The 17,878-nt window shown below is 44.5% G+C and overlaps 1 protein-coding gene across 2 annotated transcripts in view; it reads left to right on the top strand.

Moving 5' to 3' along the window:
* The window catches only part of LOC126251422 (peritrophin-44-like), a 144,869-nt gene that overhangs the window by 106,160 nt on the left and 20,831 nt on the right, over positions 1-17,878 (top strand). The gene's annotated exons all lie outside the window — the stretch shown is intronic.

The following is a 17,878-nucleotide window of genomic DNA, read 5'->3' as shown; positions in this document are numbered from 1 at the left end:
CTACAATATCATCGGAAAACATTAACTTTAAAACTTACATCTGATTTTTCTTTGGTCTCCTTTACTATTTGCTTAGTGTATAGTTTCAGTAACATCGGGGCAGGCTAAAACCCTACCTCCCTCCTCAACCACTGCTTCCCTCCCATTTCCCTCGACCCTTACAACTGCTATCTAGTTTCTTTACAAGTTGTAAACAGCCTTTGGCGCCCAGTATTTTACCCCTCCCAACTGAAGAATTTCGAAGACGGTAATCCAGTCAACACTGTCAAATGCTTTCTCTAAGTATACAAATGCTATAGACGTAGGTTCGTCTTTCCTTAACCTATCTCCTAAAAAAATTTGTAACTTACTTCTGTAAAATATCGATGGATGTATACCAATGCCTTGTTGATGCGGCCGATGTTCGTTGGTGGATTCTTGTCGTTGCGATCTCAAGTAATTCGGATATAAAATAATTTTTTGTAATGCTTGGACGGTTGTCTCGTAGTATTCCAGCTGTGTTCCTAGTGAAGATAGTTGTGCACTGTGATTCAACCTCTTTGATCCCTAATCCGTCTGAAGTCACCGTAAGGTTGTTTTCTTGTGCGTGACTTGAAAGATATTCCCTTCCCAGTTATATAAATAAGCGAGAGCTAATACCCGTATTTCATTTCCTAAATTTGTTATAATGGAAAATATCGCAGTCATGTGTTATATTATACTAAATACAGTAAGTGTGCATGGAGAAAGGTTACTCTCTGTATTCAATTAAAATTACGCTAGATGTGATCTTTGATAGGATGCCGTAGTGCGGAATGTTTCATTCACCAACTCATTTTGACCATATCCTTTGGACTAAAGGTCAGCGTGATCACTAGACGTTTAATCTCTTTCGTGGCTGTAGCTAGGTTTAGTCCATGTATTCGGTTTGGGAACCTAGAAGCCTTATTTTAGATGTGTTGGAACTGCTCCCAAAACTTTTGCTCCAGTTGCATCTTCTAACTTCTTTATTATTCGTTTGATTGTGTCAATGTCTTCCCTGGAACTGACGATCACACTCACGTCATCTGCATAAGCTTGGCAAACTGTTCTTATGTTAAGTGTCTCAAGACTCTGCAGGGTACTATGGAATTTTTTCAATAAAGGTTCTACTGCTGTGGCGAGCAGCGACATTGTTTAATCGGCACTGAAGCTGTCAGCTGCCCATTAATCTTCAGACTCTATCCTACTTCAGCTATGCATTTTTATCAGCTTTGTAAGTGGTTCACTAAAATCTATTTTACCCATAGTTCGAAATAAAACCTGTTGATAAGCGCTGTCAAAGCCTCCATTAAAATCTAGAAAAGCTGTTGCTAATCTTGTCATGCATATTCAATCTCGTTTTGTATATCCGTGCTAAATGTACGATACCTCTGTACTTGTCTAGAATATTTGCCATTGACCATCTTGTAATGCGTTGGTTTGGTACGGTCCAATTACTTTACCTAGTATTTGCTTTATTCTGTTGTTTATAACGTTTGTTAAATTTTTGAAGTCGGCGTTGAGCAACGTAAGAGGACGGGATTTTCGTCCTATTACTCTGGGCAGTCTTTCATATGATAATGATTCCCTCGTAAACTGCAGGAGGAAGACGATATTTCATAAGATTTCATCGTACTGTTCACCGAGCGAGGTGGCGCAGTGGTCAGCGCAATGGACTTGCATTCGGGAGGACAGCCGACCGAAGCGGCCGAGCGGTTCTAGGCGCTTCAGTCTGGAATCGCGTGACCGCTACGGTCGCAGGTTCGAATCCTGCCTCGGGCATAGATGTGTGTGATGTCTTTGGGTTAGTTAGGTTGAAGTAGTTCTAAGTTCTAAGGGGACTAATGACCTCCGTTGTTAAATCCCATAGTGCTCAGAGTCATTTGAACCATTCGGGTGGGTAACGGTTCAAACCCGCGTCCAGCCCTCCAGATTTAGGTTTTCCGGGATTGTTTCTTTAAAAGGGCACAGCTGATATCCTTCCTCATCCATGACACAATCCGAAATTGTGCTCCGTCTCTCATAACCACGGTGTCCACAGGACATTAAACTCAGTCTTCCTTCCTTCCTTCTAAAACTGTTCATAACATTCGATAGGCATTCGTTGTAATCCAGCAGCTTCCCTCTTCGGAGCGTTGACGATGATACGTTTGACATCCTGATTTGTTATCCTAGCGATTAGTTCTTCGTTATCTCTTGATTCAGGACACGAAGTGATACTGTTCAAAAAGTAATCTGTCGATGTCTCTTATAGATTCGGTGCTGAGTAGAGATCCTTATAATATTTCACAACGTATTCCTTGATCGTGCTTTGTTGAAAATATTCATTTCCATCATCATCTAGAAGCTTAGGAATCAATTTTTGTTTGATCCTTTTGGTTTCTCTTATTATGTGATAGACGGATGCAATTTCATGATTGATGTCATTGCTATATGGAGCCCGGAACAAGTAAAGTTTCGCGAACTGCTGCTTTTATTTGCTATTTAATTCCTTTCTTTAAGGGGGGGGGGGGGGGGGCTTAGAGCATCCGGTCGATCGCATAGTTCTTGTAAAATTGTAAAGTAAGATTTCGACAGTATTTCTCCTCAAGCATGATTTATTCTGTGCAAAGTGGATGATACGTATCTTTATTTACGTCTTTGCCCAGTCCGTCCACTGTAGCACTCTTCGTATATGCCTGTTCGTCTATCGAAACATTTGCTCCCAAATGTCTTGAATTTCCTGCCTTAATATATTATCGCCAAGTAGCGACACACTCAACTGCCATACGCCACGCCCTAGAAAATATTCTGTCTGTTGTACGTAACGGTTACATGGCAAGTGCAATGGTCGGCAAAGATGAGTGGCCTCAGAATCTCGTAGGTTATTTAACGTAGCTTTGGAGAAGTAAATTCTGTCTAGTTTACTGGCAGACTGCCTACTGACGTACGTGTAGCATGTAACATTAAGGTCTGGGTACATCTTGGTGCCTTAAAGCTCTAAGCCATCTGTTAAAGTTTTTAACTCTGGGCAGAATTTATAACTCATGGCCTGATATTATTTCCTTATCACTTAATAGAAGTCTCCGACTGTTACACTTGACTGAAAATTACAGGTTCGTGGTGCACTCCATCGGTAATGCTGGAATTCAACGTGGTGTTGGACCACCCTTATCCTTGATAGCAGCTTCCATTCTCGCAGGCATACATTCAGTCAGGTACTGGAAGGTTTCTTGGGGAATAGCAGCCCATTCTTCACGGAGTGCTGTACTTAGTAGAGGTATCGATGTCGGTCGGTGAGGCCTGCCACGAATCTGCGTACCAAAACATCCCAAAGGTGTTCTATAGGCTTCAGGTCAGGACTCTGTGGAGGCCAGTCCATTACAGCGATGTTATTGCCTTGTAACCACTCCGCCACAGGCCGCTCATTACCAACAGGTGCTCGATCGTGTTGAAAGATGCAGTCGCCATCCCCGAATTGCTTTTCAACAGTGGGAAGCAAGAAGATGCTTAGAACATCAATGTAGGACTGTACTGTGATAGTGCCACACAAAACAACAAGGGATGCAAGCCCCCTCCATGAAAACAGGACCACACCATAACACCACCGCTTCCGAATTTTACTGTTAGTACTACACACGTTGGCAGACGACGTTCACCGGGCATTCGCCGTACCCACACTCAGCCATCGGATCGCCACATCGTGTACCTTGATTCGTCACTCCACACAACATTTCTTCACTGTTCAATCGTCCAATGTTTACGCTAGTTACACTAAGTGAGGCGTCGTTTGGCATTTACCGGCGTGTTGTGTGGCTTATGAGCAGCCGCTCGACCATGAAATCCAAGTTTTCACACGTCCTGCCTAACTGTCGTAGTACTTCAAAAATGGTTCAATTGGCTCTAAGGACTATGGTATTTAACATCTGAGATCGTCAGTCCCCTAGACTTAAAACTACTAAACCTAACTGACCTAACGACATCACACATCCATGCCCGAGGCAGGATTCGAACCTGCGACCATAGCAGCAGCGTGGTTCCGGACTGAAGCACCTAGAACAGCTCGGCCACCGCGGCCGGCGTGTCATAGTGCTTGCAGTGGATCCTGATGCAGTCTGGAATTCCTGTGTGATAGTCTGGATACATGTCTGCCTGCTACACATTACGACCCTCCTCAATTGTCGGCGGTGTCTGTCAGTCAACAGACGATGTCGGCCTGTACGCTTTTGTGCTCTACATGTCCCTTCACGTTATCAATTCACAATTACATCGGAAACTGTGGACCTAGGGATGTTTAGGAGTGTGAAAATCTCGGGTACAGGTGTGTGGAACTAGTGACACTCAATCACTTGACCACGTTCGAAGTCCGTGAGTTCCGCAGAGCACGCCATACTGCTCTCTCACGATGTCTAATGACTACTGAGGTCTCTGATATGGAGCAGCACAATCCACCTCATATGAAAAACGTAGCTTTTGGGAAGTGTCCGGATACTTTTGAGCCGACCGAAGTGGCCGTGCGGTTCTAGGCGCTGCAGTCTGGAACCGCGAGACCGCTACGGTCGCAGGTTCACATCCTGCCTCGGGCATGGATGTGTGTGATGTCCTTAGGTTAGTTAGGTTTAAGTAGTTCTAAGTTCTTTGGGACTAATGACCTCAGAAGTTGAGTCCCATAGTGTTCAGAGCCATTTGAACCATTTTTTTTTTTTTTGATACTTTTGATCACATAGTATACAGGGTGTTACAAAAAGGTACGGCCAAACTTTCAGGAAACATTCCTCACACACAAAGAAAGAAAATTTGTTAGCTGGAAATTGTGGCGATCAATCCATCAATCCATTTGGTTGATGTTGCATCTTTGAAGAAACTGAGACACGTGGGCATGTGTCCGGAAACGCTTACTTTCCATGTTAGACCTCATTTTATTACTTCTCTTCAAATCACATTAATCGTGGAATGGAAACACACAGCAACAGAACGTACCTGCGTGACTTCAAACACTTTGTTACAGGAAATGTTCAAAATTTCCTCCGTTAGCGAGGATACATTCATCCACCCTCCGTCGCATGGAATCCCTTATGCGCTGATGCAGCCCTAGAGAATGGCGTATTGTATCACAGCCGTACACAACACGAGCACGAAGAGTCTATACATTTGGCACCGGGGTTGCGTAGACAAGAGCTTTCAAATGCCCCCATAAATGGAAGTGAAGAGGGTTGAGGTCAGGAAAGCTTGAGGCAATGCAATTGGTCCACCTCTACCAATCCATCGATCACCGAATCTGCTGTTGAGAAGCGTACGAACACTTCGACTGAAATGTGCAGGAGCTCCATCGTGCAAGAACCACATGTTGTGTCGTACTTGTAAAGGCACATGTTCTAGCAGCACAGGTAGAGTATCCCGTATGAAGTCATGATAACGTGCTCCATTGAGCGAAGTACAGTACATACTGACGAAACTAAAATGAGCTCTAACATGGAAATTAAGCATTTCCGGACACATGTCCACATAACATCTTTTCTTTATTTGTGTGTGAGGAATGTTTCCTGAAAGTTTGGCCGTACCTTTTTGTAACACCCTGTATATCTCGACATACATCAGTAACGACTCTGATTTCGTGTCGAAATAACTCACTTCTCGCTCTCCTACCATCTGTACTCGTTGGGGCGCATATGGTGAGAAGGCGCACATCCCCATGTCAGAGCAGCAATGCCTCTTCCTGACTCTACGTACGCTTGAACCACACATTATATACCACCCTTTCTGTATAGAATCGGCGTTCCACATACTTCACCAATACTGAGTATCTCATAAAATCCAAATATGTCAGAAATATTTGGTGTGATCACTTCTTGGCTAAGAACTACGCCTACATCCATAGAATGTAAATAAAGGGTTACACATTTTAATTTTACGTCTGATTGAATTCGATTGATATTGACAGTCCCTATTTGAAATGATTGCATGCTCACGTCCAACGATTGAATATCCTGTGACCAGGTTAAGTTGTTTTCTACCTTTTACAGGTGTGTCGTTGCCAGTGATTGTTCCTGCAGCTAATCTACGTTCATTGTAACATCCAAGCTTCAGGAGAGTCAGCACTATAGTATTGTTCATTGCAAACTTATTTTTCAGTTTTGATTTCCCTTTTTATGCCCCAATTTAATTTCTTAACCAGAGTCATTCCCAGTAGGTTCACTTTCTGTTCCTCAGTTCTCGTCATCTTCGTATTTTCTTTCCGCATTTTTCCTATTTTTTCTACTTGTCACATTTCGACTCACTTTGACTTTCTCGCGTGGTATCTTCGCAACAACTTGAGGTTTTGTAGCCTTCTGGTTGTTGTTACTTCCCTCCGCGCCCTTTCCTGAGAGTTTTTTGTATTCTGTGGCAAACTATACTTCCCTGTTTACATGTTTCAGTAGCTGCTTTGGTTTCTCTCAGCTGTTCTTGTGTTGTTTCCTGGCGTGTTGCTTCCTGCATCGGTTGATGTTAACAATCCTGCAGTGGACGGCTCAAGGGGCTCGCCATGTATGATTGTTGGGATTGGGGAACAACCGTTTCCTCATGATTTCCCGTTTCCATCTCGGATCAACCCTATATCAATGTAATGTTGTCGGACTTCTGTTTCCTAGGTATCTGTGCCGATTCTGGGTATAATCGATTCTACAGTTCGTTGGTAGATTTGTGGAGCTTTGTGGCACCAGCTGTGTACGCACAACTCATGTAATTCACTGTAGATAACTGACCGAGCGAGGTGGCACCGTGGTCAGCACATTGGACTCGCATTCGGGAGGACGACGGTTCTAACCCGCGTCCGGCCATCCTGTTTTAGGTTTTCTATGGTTCAAATGGCTCTGAGCACTATGGGACTCAACTTCTGAAGTCATGAGTCCCCTAGAACTTAGAACTAGTTCAACCTAACTAACCTAAGGACATCACACACATCCATGCCCGAGGCAGGATTCGAACCTGCGACCGTAGCGGTCTCGCGGTTCCAGACTGCAGCGTCTAGAACCGCACGGCCACTTCGGCTGGCTTTAGATTTTCTATGATTTCCCTAAATCGCTTCAGACAAATGTCGGGATGGTTCCTTTGAAATAGCACGGCCGAATTCCTCCCCCATCCTTCCCTAATCCGATGGGACCAACAACCTCACTGTTTGATCCCCTTTCCCAAACCAACCCACCGACTAACCACAATGATGGCGCTCGATAGCGGCGCAAACTGAACTATCGGATTCGCATCATGCGAATGACATTAAAGTAATTTCACTATCATGCTCCTCGAACCACTGTAGCATCATTCTGGCTTCGAGACACGGACAGTTGCACTGTTGAAAGATGACATCGGCGTTAGGGAAGACATCAAGCATGAAGTGATGCAGGTGGTCTACAGCTGACATGGTGTGTTAGATAAGTGCCACAGATCCCATGCAAGCGCAGGGAATGTCTCCCATGCCTTAATACTGCTCCCACCAGCCAGCTTCCGTGGCGCGGTGCACGTTTCGAGCCGCCGTTCGCCTGCATGACGGAGTTTGTGGAAACGACCATCGGCCTGGTGAAGCAAAAACGTGATTCGTCCGACGAGCCGACACGTTTCCAGTCATACAATGTCCGATCTCAATGATCCCGAGTCCACTGCAGCCGTAACTAACGAAGTCTTTGAACCAACATGTGAACGCGCAGCGTCATCTGCTGCGGAGCCCCTTGTTCAACAGTGTGCGCTGAATGCTGAGCTCTGAAATACACGTGTGCCCATTAGCACTGTGCTCTTTCGCCAGTGGTGCCACAGATCGCCATCTATCCTACATTACACAGCAGAAAAGCCTCCAAACCCCACCCTCTGTGAAGAGCCGTGGACGTCAAACCACTAAACGTCTAGTGGTAGCGTCACTGCCCTTCTACCACTTTCCGTAGATGCTCACGACAGGAACAACTGAGCATTCGACCGGCATCGCCGTTTTAGAGATATTCGTTCACTGGTTCTACGTAGTAAAAATCTGTCCTTTGGCAAAGTCGCTTATTTCAGTGGATTTCTCCATTTGCAGCGCTTATCTTCGCTAGGGTAATTCCCCATTCGTCTTTGCTCCGCTCACATGGCTTTCTGTTGAGTCACGTGCCCACAACGCCACCAGGTGGCATCCAGCCTTTGCAGTGGCCAGTGGTCATAACGTTTTGGCTGGTAAGTGTATGTCAACGGTACTAACAGAATCATCACAATGACGGAATTCAAATTTGCCCTGGGTTTCAGCAATATTCTGTCTACCGCAAAAGATCCGTGCAATTTAGCAAAAACAAACTATTTCTCACGATTTATTTGAATGAACTCAGTATTATCACCAGAAATACTTAAATTAAAACGCAGCCAGTCATTAATTTCCAAAGCCATAGTTTGTACATGCCTTGTATTCATACCAAAGTACTTCTCCTGGTCGAATCGATAAATATGATTTATAGTTACGAAGCGGTACTTCTGCTTCATGAGCAATGCACAGAGACGATGAACAAAAAGTGCCACCACTTATAAGTTAGGTGGCTGCACAAGGAACGCAGTGTACACGTATAGTAACTCTTGCTTATGTAACCAGGTCGCTACATCACGCACCGCACCGCACGTCAACACAGGCTGAGCAATGGGCCGCGAGTGAGACACCTCGGCTATCAGTGGCCACTCTGCTGACCAATTCAAACTTTCATATGGCGCTCAGTGTCTACATCCCTCAATGCTATCACATTGATTCCCGCAACATGGCAATGAGAATACATGAAATTAGGATCAGTTTCATTATCGTGGTTCTCGCCCATCAGCGCTAGGAATACTGGTTTAATTTTTATATTGTCTGTTCCAACAGACATGTATGCCTGAAATAACAGACACTGTAAAAATTAAATAAAATACTACAAACGTTTTATTATTATTCTCATTATAACTTTCTTGTGTTACAGTTTTACCAAACGCCAAGTCTGTGTTATCTACGCCGGCTGGAGTGGCCGAGCGGTTCTAGGCGCTACAGTCTGGAACCGCGCGACCGCTACGGTCGCAGGTTCGAATCCTGCCTCGGGGATGGATGTGTGTGGTGGCTTTACGTTACTTAGGTTTAATTAGTTCTACGTTCTAGGGGACTGTTGATCTCAGAAGTTAAGTCCCATTGTGCTCAGAGCCATTTTTTGTGTTATCTTCACGGTATAGAATGTAACATGCGTTTAAACAGATTGCTAAAAAAAGTTAAAATGCAATTCTCCTTGGGCAGATTATTGTAGAATCTCATTCCTTGGTAGAAAATGCTGTCTCTACCAATCGCCACTCGCACGGGAAACGAAAGTGATTAGTATCCTTCCACTAAAAACAGTTTGTTCACAAACGATACTGGGTTATATGAGGGAAAATCTATGGTCTAATCGGACGAGTAACAGGGATACTCGTATTGGATGCAGAATGCAAATGTGTCTTCAATTATGACAGAACACATGCCATCCTGTTGTGGTGTCTTGCCTTGTAGTGTTCAATATACTCTTTTACAGATCGAATGCATCCTTCTTATATGCAGGTTACGTTGCTCATAAAACTAAATCTTTCAATGATCTCCTCAGCTAGTGTCGTCTTGCAACCAAATTTTGATGCCTGAAGTTTTCTATTTTCTTGCATTTTAATGAAAGGTTCAGCTGTGTGTTTGCCTATAACTCTAAATTTGAAAGCAAAAAGAGAACATGGTTGTGTTTCAGATAGTTACGTGTTAGCATTTTAAAAATTATTTACCATATCCTCCACAGAAAACCTTTGCGATTCTGCATGATGTGATGTATAATCATCTTCACGATTCCACGAAAAGTAATACCTTCAGATCCAACCTAAAGTAGCTTCATAAGTCTGTTAAATTAGCAGAAATATATGAGCTGGTGCCATTCCAGCCTCAATCAAAGCTAAGGAATCAAACCTCTATACAGCACCGGGATTAGAACGTGGTGCCTCTTGTTTTATTTTGTTACTGATGTTAAAGAACACTTGATTTATCTTTACCAGCGGTAATTTTTATGTTCATATTATGTGCTTTCATCATCGCTGTGTGCTGTTGGTTAATTTTTGTCTGAGATGCATTCACCATACAGGTGATCTGATCTATATATTTGTATCTGACCTTGATTTCTTTTTATTTGCCTTCCATGGCTGTTTTTTCAGATAACGTATTTTTTAAGCAGTTTGCAAAAATAGTGAGTTTTTGTACATAACTTGTGCAAGACTATATGTAAACAATGGACAGTCGATTATTATATGGAGCGCATTCCAAATTGAAAATGAAGGAAGAAAAACCACTGTTTAACGTAACGTCAACAACGAGATGATTAGCGACGGAGCACAAGCTCGGATCGTTTCAAGGATACGGAATAAAATCGGCCATGTCCTTCCGGCATTTCCCGGGAGTGATTTAGGGAAATGGCAGAAAGCGTAAATCAGGATGGTCGGATGCGGATTGCAACCGTCGTCCTCCCAATGTGGGTCCAGTGTGCAAACCACTGCGCCACCTCGCTCGGTGAAAATTAAAATGCTCCTTTATCCGTTCGAAAGCACCGTTTGTTTCTGCGGTAGTTTCTGTAGGAAAAAGGGTTGCGTGATATACTGATTTGATATCACATTTCTTTTGTTTCAGTAGTTTCGTGTGGCTTGTTCTTGTTTTCTATGCCAAACAATGACTGCTACTTTAAGTGGTGTATCTGCTTGTTCTGCATTTGTTCCATCAGGTCCTCTGTGATATTCACTGTTCTACCATTTTCCAGTATACAGTATTTGCACATATGTTGTATTCGCTGAGGTGAAACAAAGTCATGGGATACCGACATGCGCACATACGGATGGCGGTAGTACCGCGTACGCAAGGTAAAAAACGGCAGTGCAGTGGTGAAGCTGTCATGTGTACTCAGTTGATTCATGTGGAAAGGTTTACAACGTGACTGGGGCCGCACGACGGGAATTAATAGACTTTCAACGCCGAATGGTAGTTGGAGCTAGACGCATGGGACATTACATTTCGGAAATCGTTAGGGAATTCAATATTCAGAGTTCCACAATGGCAAGAGTGTACTGAGAATACAACACTTGAGGCATTACCTTTACTACGTGCAACGCAGTGTCCGACAGCCTTCACTTAACGACCAATAGCAACTGAATTTGCGTAGAGTTATCAGTGCTAACAAAAGGGCTACACTACGTGAAATAACCGCAGAAAAAGTTGTGGGACGTACGATGAACGTGTCCGTTAGGACAATGCGGAGGCCGGCCGGTGTGGCCGTGCGGTTCTAGGTGCTTCAGTCTGGAACCGCGTGACCGCTACGGTCGCAGGTTCGAATCTTGCCTCGGGCATGGATGTCTGTGATGTCCTTGGGTTAGTTAGGTTTAAGTAGTTCTAAGTTCTAGGGGACTGATGACCACAGATATTAAGTCCCTTAGTGCTCAGAGCCATTTGAAACATTTTTTTTTCAATGCGGAGAAATTTGGTGTTAATGGGCTACGTCAGCAGACCACCGATGTTAGCGCCTTTATTAACAGCACGACATCGCCTGCTGCACCTCTCCTGAACTCGTGACCATATCAGTTGGAACCTAGACGACTGGAAAACCGTGGTCTCCTCAGATGAGTTCCGATTTCAGTTGGTTAGAGTTGATGGTAGTGTTCGAGTGTGGCGCTGATCCCATGAAGCCATGGATCCAAGTTGTCGAGAAGGCACTGTACAAGCTGGTAGTGGCTTCACAATGGTGTGGGCTGTGTTTACATGAAATGATCGGGTCTTTGACTGGGAGTGATTATACTCGGAGACCATCTGCAGCCATTCACGCACTTCATGTTCCCAAAAAACGATGGAATTTTTATGAATCACAAAGCGCCATGTCACAACATTGTGGACACTTCGAGTAAATGATCTGGCCACCCAGATCGCCCGACGTGGCTCTCATCGAATATTTACGCGGCATAATCAAGAAGTCAGTTCGTGCACAAAATCCTGTACCGACAACACTTTCGCACTTATGGACGGCTATAGAGGCAGCATGGCTCAGTTTTTCTACACGGGATTTCGGACGACTTGTTGAGTCCGTGCCACGTTGAGTTGCTTCACTATGCCAGACAAAAGGAGGTCCGGTACCATATCAGGAGGCATCCCATGACGTTTGTCACCTCAGTGACCTTTACTGCTGAACTCGATGGGATGTTTGTGTAACTTTGCTTCGCTGATTACCCGTCAGCTCATCTACGATTAAGATTTTATCATACGCATTGTATCGTGAGATCATGAGAAGATTAACTTTAACGTAGAGATAATAAGAAGTGAGATCAAATTAAATTTATTGAGGGTTCTATCCAATCTGTGACTCTGTCTTCCGTATCGCGAACATATTTTCTGCACCTAAGCCACGTAACTTTCCGCCATATGTACACTTGCCAGTACGAAATGTAGAGGTGCAAAATCGCAGGCAATGCGGCACAGCACACGTGAGAATGAAATGCAATATGTAATTTTTCCGAATAACATTGAAAACACAAGGAAGAGAAGTGACTTCTTGAAATATTGCTCTTCAGTCCGGAACCCCGCAGCTGCTATGGTCGTAGGTTCGAATACTGCCTCGGGCATGGATGTGTGTGATGTTTTTAGGTTAGTTAGATTTAAGTAGTTCTAAGTCTGGGGGACTGATGACTTCAGATGTTAAGTCCCATAGTGTTTAGAGCCATTTGAACCATTTGAAATATTGCTCACAATTTGTAGCTGAATGATCAATCTGTAGGCTTTCTTTGTAAAGGGCAAAGATTCACTTCTACGTTAGACTGTAAATACTTGGATTCAAAAATGGTTCAAATGGCTCTGAGCACTATGGGACTCAACTGCTGTGGTCATCAGTCCTCTAGAACTTAGAACTACTTAAACCTAACTAACCTAAGGACATCACACACATCCATGCCCGAGGCAGGATTCGAACCTGCGACCGTAGCAGTCGCACGGTTCCGGACTGCGCGCCTAGAACCGCGAGACCACCGCGGCCGGCATACTTGGATTATATTTCTGAAAAAGTGTCTATACGTAATTAGTTAATACCTGAGAGATAGTAACAAATGAAATGCTTTATGATTTTCTGAAACGGAGTATTGCTTTATCCTGACCTGTATCGCTGTAATGATATTATAATTATTCAAATGGTTCAAATGGCTCTGAACACTATGCGACTTATCACCTGAGGTCATCAGTCCCGTAGAACTTAGAACTACTTAATCGTAACCAACCTAAGGACATCACACACACCCACGCCCGAGGCTCGATTCGAACCTACGACCGTAGCGGTCTCGCGGTTCCAGACTGAAGCGCCTAGAACGGCTCGGCCACACCGGCAGGCTATTATAATTATTCTATAACAGACAACGACGGTACACGGTTCGAACTGAGATACCCGACCACCTCACTCTGAGTCCGACCTATATGTTCATGAGCGATGTTTCATCGTCAACGGGCTATTCGTGACAGTGTCATTGTTCTTGTGCAAGCAGATAATTTGACAGTGTTGGAGGCTGGAGCATGGTAATACCTTCCTGATTACACTGTTAAAAGACGAATTCTGCAGAAAAAAGTAGGATTGCGGGAACTTGAAGCTGGCGTGTAACAACACCAGTACACGATATTGAACTTGTGAATACACCACTGCAGAAACTTTTTAACACATTGCAGTTGAACCATACTTTTGCGTTTCCCAGGTCGGCCGACACAGTTCATCCCGAATTTCAGAAGGCTTCACTATAGAGCAAATGCGCGACTGTCAACGGGAAGTTTCATGATGATTATAGACTCTACCGATTAACATTTTCTGAGTGAAATATACATCACGACTGGGCGAAAGTAATATTTCCTGACGAATAAATGTTTTCCACAGAGAATTAAATGTCCAGCACATGTATCTAGGCCGCAGGCCGTCTGTTTCGACCTCCAGTACCCCCGTGTTACATATCTCAGTGGCGTGTGTCTGTGATACCTTCGAGCTGGTTGGGTTCAAGTGCAGCTGGTTATTATACTCACGTAATTGGTAATGTTATGCTTCCATCTGTTCCCCAACTACGCTTCTTGACAAAAAAAGTAAAACAACGAGAAGGGAAGAAAGAAAAGAACTGAAACTTCATGTACTGAGAGAGTATGTTATACCAGTGATTACAAAATCGAGACAAAATTACAAAGAGCTTGGCTGTATTAGAACAATTATCATTATGTCGATGCACCACCTCTGGCCTGGATGCATGCACTGATTCGGTTGGGAAGGGTGTCATAAAGCTACTTTATAGTTCTGAGGCAAGCTGGCCCGCTCACAACTGTTGTAACTGGTCCCTGATGCCTGGATACCGGCGCTGACGTCCGAGTTGGTCTCACACATGCTCTGTCGGGAACATTTCTGGCGATCTTGCTAATGACAAGTTTAGTACCTCGGCTTCACACAGATATTTCGTGGAGACACGGGCTGTATGTGGATGAACATTATCCTGTTGAAAAATGATACCACCATACTGTCACATGAGAGGTAACACGTCAGAATGCAGGATATCCGTGACGTATTGTTTTGCCATCAGAGTTCCCTCGGTCAAAACCAACCGTGACCTGAAGTAATACCTGCTCTGCCTCTTCAAAACATTGGAAGGACGAGATTTTTCCCCAGGTCACCGTCATACCCGTCGACGATGCTCATCGGATTGGCACAGAACTGCAATTCATTGATGAACACAGTGTGATGTCATTCTTGAGAAGTCCATGGTTCCCAGTCGCGACACCACTCTACAAGCATCTGTTTGCGTTGTGACTTAACATCAGCTTATGCATTTCGCGACATGGCTGCCGCTAGTTTCTGACCAATGTTTCAGGCTGACACACTATGTTCCAGGGAGTTCATTACTTGGTTCTCGGATGGCAGGTGCACATCTACATCTACATACATACTCCGCAATCCACCATACTGTGCATGGCGGAGGGTACCTCGTACCACAACTAGCATCTCCTCTTCCACTCCCAAACAGAACGAGGGAAAAATGACTGCCTATATGCCTCTGTACGAGCCCTAATCTCTCTTATCTTATCTTTGTGGTCTTTCCGCGAAATATAAGTTGGCGGCAGTAAAACTACTGCAGTCAGCCTCAAATTCTGGTTCTCTAAATTTCCTCAGTAGCGATTCACGAAAAGAACGCCTCCTTTCCTCCAGAGACTCCCACCCGAGTTCCTGAAGCATTTCCGTAACACTTGCGTTATGATCAAACCTACCAGTAACAAATCTAGCAGCCCGCCTCTGAATTGCTTCTATGTCCTCCCTCAATCCGACCTGATAGGGATCCCAAACGCTCGAGCAGTATTCAAGAATCGGTCGTATTAGTGTTTTATAAGCGGTCTCCTTTACAATGAACCACATCTTCCCAAAATTCTACCAATAAACCGAAGACGACTATCCGCCTTCCACTGCCATTACATGCTTGTCCCACTTCATATCGCTCTGCAATGTTACGCCCAAATATTTAACCGACGTGACTACGTGACTGTGTCAAGCGCTACACTACTAATGGAGTATTCAAACATTACGGGATTCTTTTTCCTGTTCATCTGCATTAATTTACATTTATCTATATTTAGAGTTAGCTGCCATTCTTTACACCAATCACAAATCCTGTCCAAATCATCTCGTATCCTCCTACAGTCACTCAACGACGACACCTTCCCCTACACCACACCAATCATCAGCAAACAGCCGCACATTGTTATCCACTCATTTATGTAGATAGAAAACAAGAGCGGACCTACCACACTTCCCTAGGGCACTCCAGATGATACCCTCACCTCCGATGAACACTCACCATCGAGGACAACGTACTGGGTTCTGTTACTTCAGAAGTCTTCGAGCCACTCACATATGTGGGAACCAATTCCATATGCTCGTAGGCCGGCCGCGGTGGCCGTGCGGTTCTAGGCGCTGCAGTCCGGAACCGCGGGACTGCTACTGTCGCAGGTTCGAATCCTGCCTCGGGCATGGATGTGTGTGATGTCATTAGGTTAGTTAGGTTCTAGGGGACTGATGACCTAAGATGTTAAGTCCCATAGTGCTCAGAGCCATTTGAACCATATGCTCGTACCTTAGTTAGGAGTCTGCAGTGAGGCACCATGCCAAACGCTTGCCGGAAGTCAAGGAATATGGCATCCGTCTGTGCTTGGTGCCCAATATGGCGAGCCTCCATTGCGGTGGGCAGACACGGACGACCGGTACCTTGGCGACTAGTGTGCTTGCCCTCACGTTCCTATGTAGTCCTTATTGGGCAACTGTCACATCCCTGTGCCCCAAAAATCTGGATGCTGCACGTTTCGACCATTCGGCCAAATGGACACCTACGCTGAGCTGCTTTTAAAACTGGGTCCGTGTGCTGATAACACCTTCTCACACGAGTACGTGGCTTCTTCGCGTCCTACAAAGTGATCACTCAACATCTCATGCTCTTCACGCCCCTTATACATCCTACCAGGCCTTTTAAGATCATTAAACATGAACAGCACTAATGTACTCTGATGGCCATTCTATCTATGGCAGAGAACTGTAACTCTAACCGTTTACATAGGTGTTTAGGTACGCAAAGTTACAATGACATGCGACCGTGTCTTCTGGTTACTTCACTCTTCTTCTCAGGCAGTGTATATCCTAAGGTGTGCCTCTGTTTACAGTAGCATGTCTCCAGCGAACATATCATCTGAGACTTCGAGAGTGATTTACAGAACGGATGCAAATTATTTTCTCGACTGGCCTCCAGCACTAGACCCCAGCGCACTGAGAATGGATAGGAGGAGACAGGCCTTGCGAGAAAATTTGTCCGAGCCCACCCCAAGAACACGTGATGATCCGTGTCATCTGCCACTTCTCTAGTTTTGCTATAGGCAGCAGGGAGAGGTTTCATTTTTTAGGTGTAGGATTCGGTGTTTCTTTATCGTTCATCGTGTTTAGAAAATTGGTTGCTGTAGGAGTGGATGTATTTTAATAGACACAGAAGGTACATTTGCTGATCGTGAGTTGCGATAAGACAGCGATAAGGGTGGGGTCCATTGTCATGTTGGTAATTTTGTAGAGCCATAATGGAATGAAGTAAAGTCCTGCTCATGCACACAGTCGTAGACAATCCTAAGAAGTTGTCTCTTGGTAAAGGAGGCATCCTTTTCAGGATAGAATTGATAGGATTAGTAGACGACATACTAAAGAAATAATTCAACGGGACTGGGCGTCTCACGTAAGTACGTGTCTGGTGGACATTGTTGTGAGCCCTTTACCGTATCAGTTACGCGTCACATAGAATGTTCCATTTTTGAGGTCTAGAGCCGGTCGAGTCCCAACACCATTCGGACATAGAACGTTTCTCGTTGTCGGCCTGTATACATTTTACTAGACGTGGCAGGCACATTCACTAAACCGGTTGCCGTTGTGCAACGCTGATAACGTTAAGCGCACAGGAAGTTGGCATCCGGTATGGGGCAAGAGCGATAATTGCTTCTGGCAGTGCAAGCAAAATCTTCATTCGCTACCTCACTAATATGATAAGTGTGATAACCAGTCACATTACGAGAATCGCAATTCAAGCCTTAAGCAGCAGAAGCACTACCTGTTCTTACAGTAGCTACAGTCAATCAACCATTAACTTGAATAAAAGTGTCTTTACTATTAATACTAGACTTTCTAAAATGCATGAGCAGGACTTTATTTACAATGATTAACCAGACAATTACGACCACTTACCTAACAAGCGGTATGTCCATCTTTGGCACGGGTAACAAGGCGAGGCATTGTGGCGTGGAAGCAGTGATACCTTCACAAGTCGCTGCAGGGAGTTGGCACCACATCTGCACTCACAAGTCATCTAATTCCCA

The sequence above is a fragment of the Schistocerca nitens genome, chromosome 4 (genome assembly GCF_023898315.1).
Source record: "Schistocerca nitens isolate TAMUIC-IGC-003100 chromosome 4, iqSchNite1.1, whole genome shotgun sequence".
In the NCBI taxonomy this organism is placed as follows: Eukaryota; Metazoa; Arthropoda; class Insecta; order Orthoptera; family Acrididae; genus Schistocerca; species Schistocerca nitens.
The sequence above is the reverse complement of the archived record's forward strand: the minus strand, read 5'-3'. Positions and strand labels throughout refer to the sequence as shown.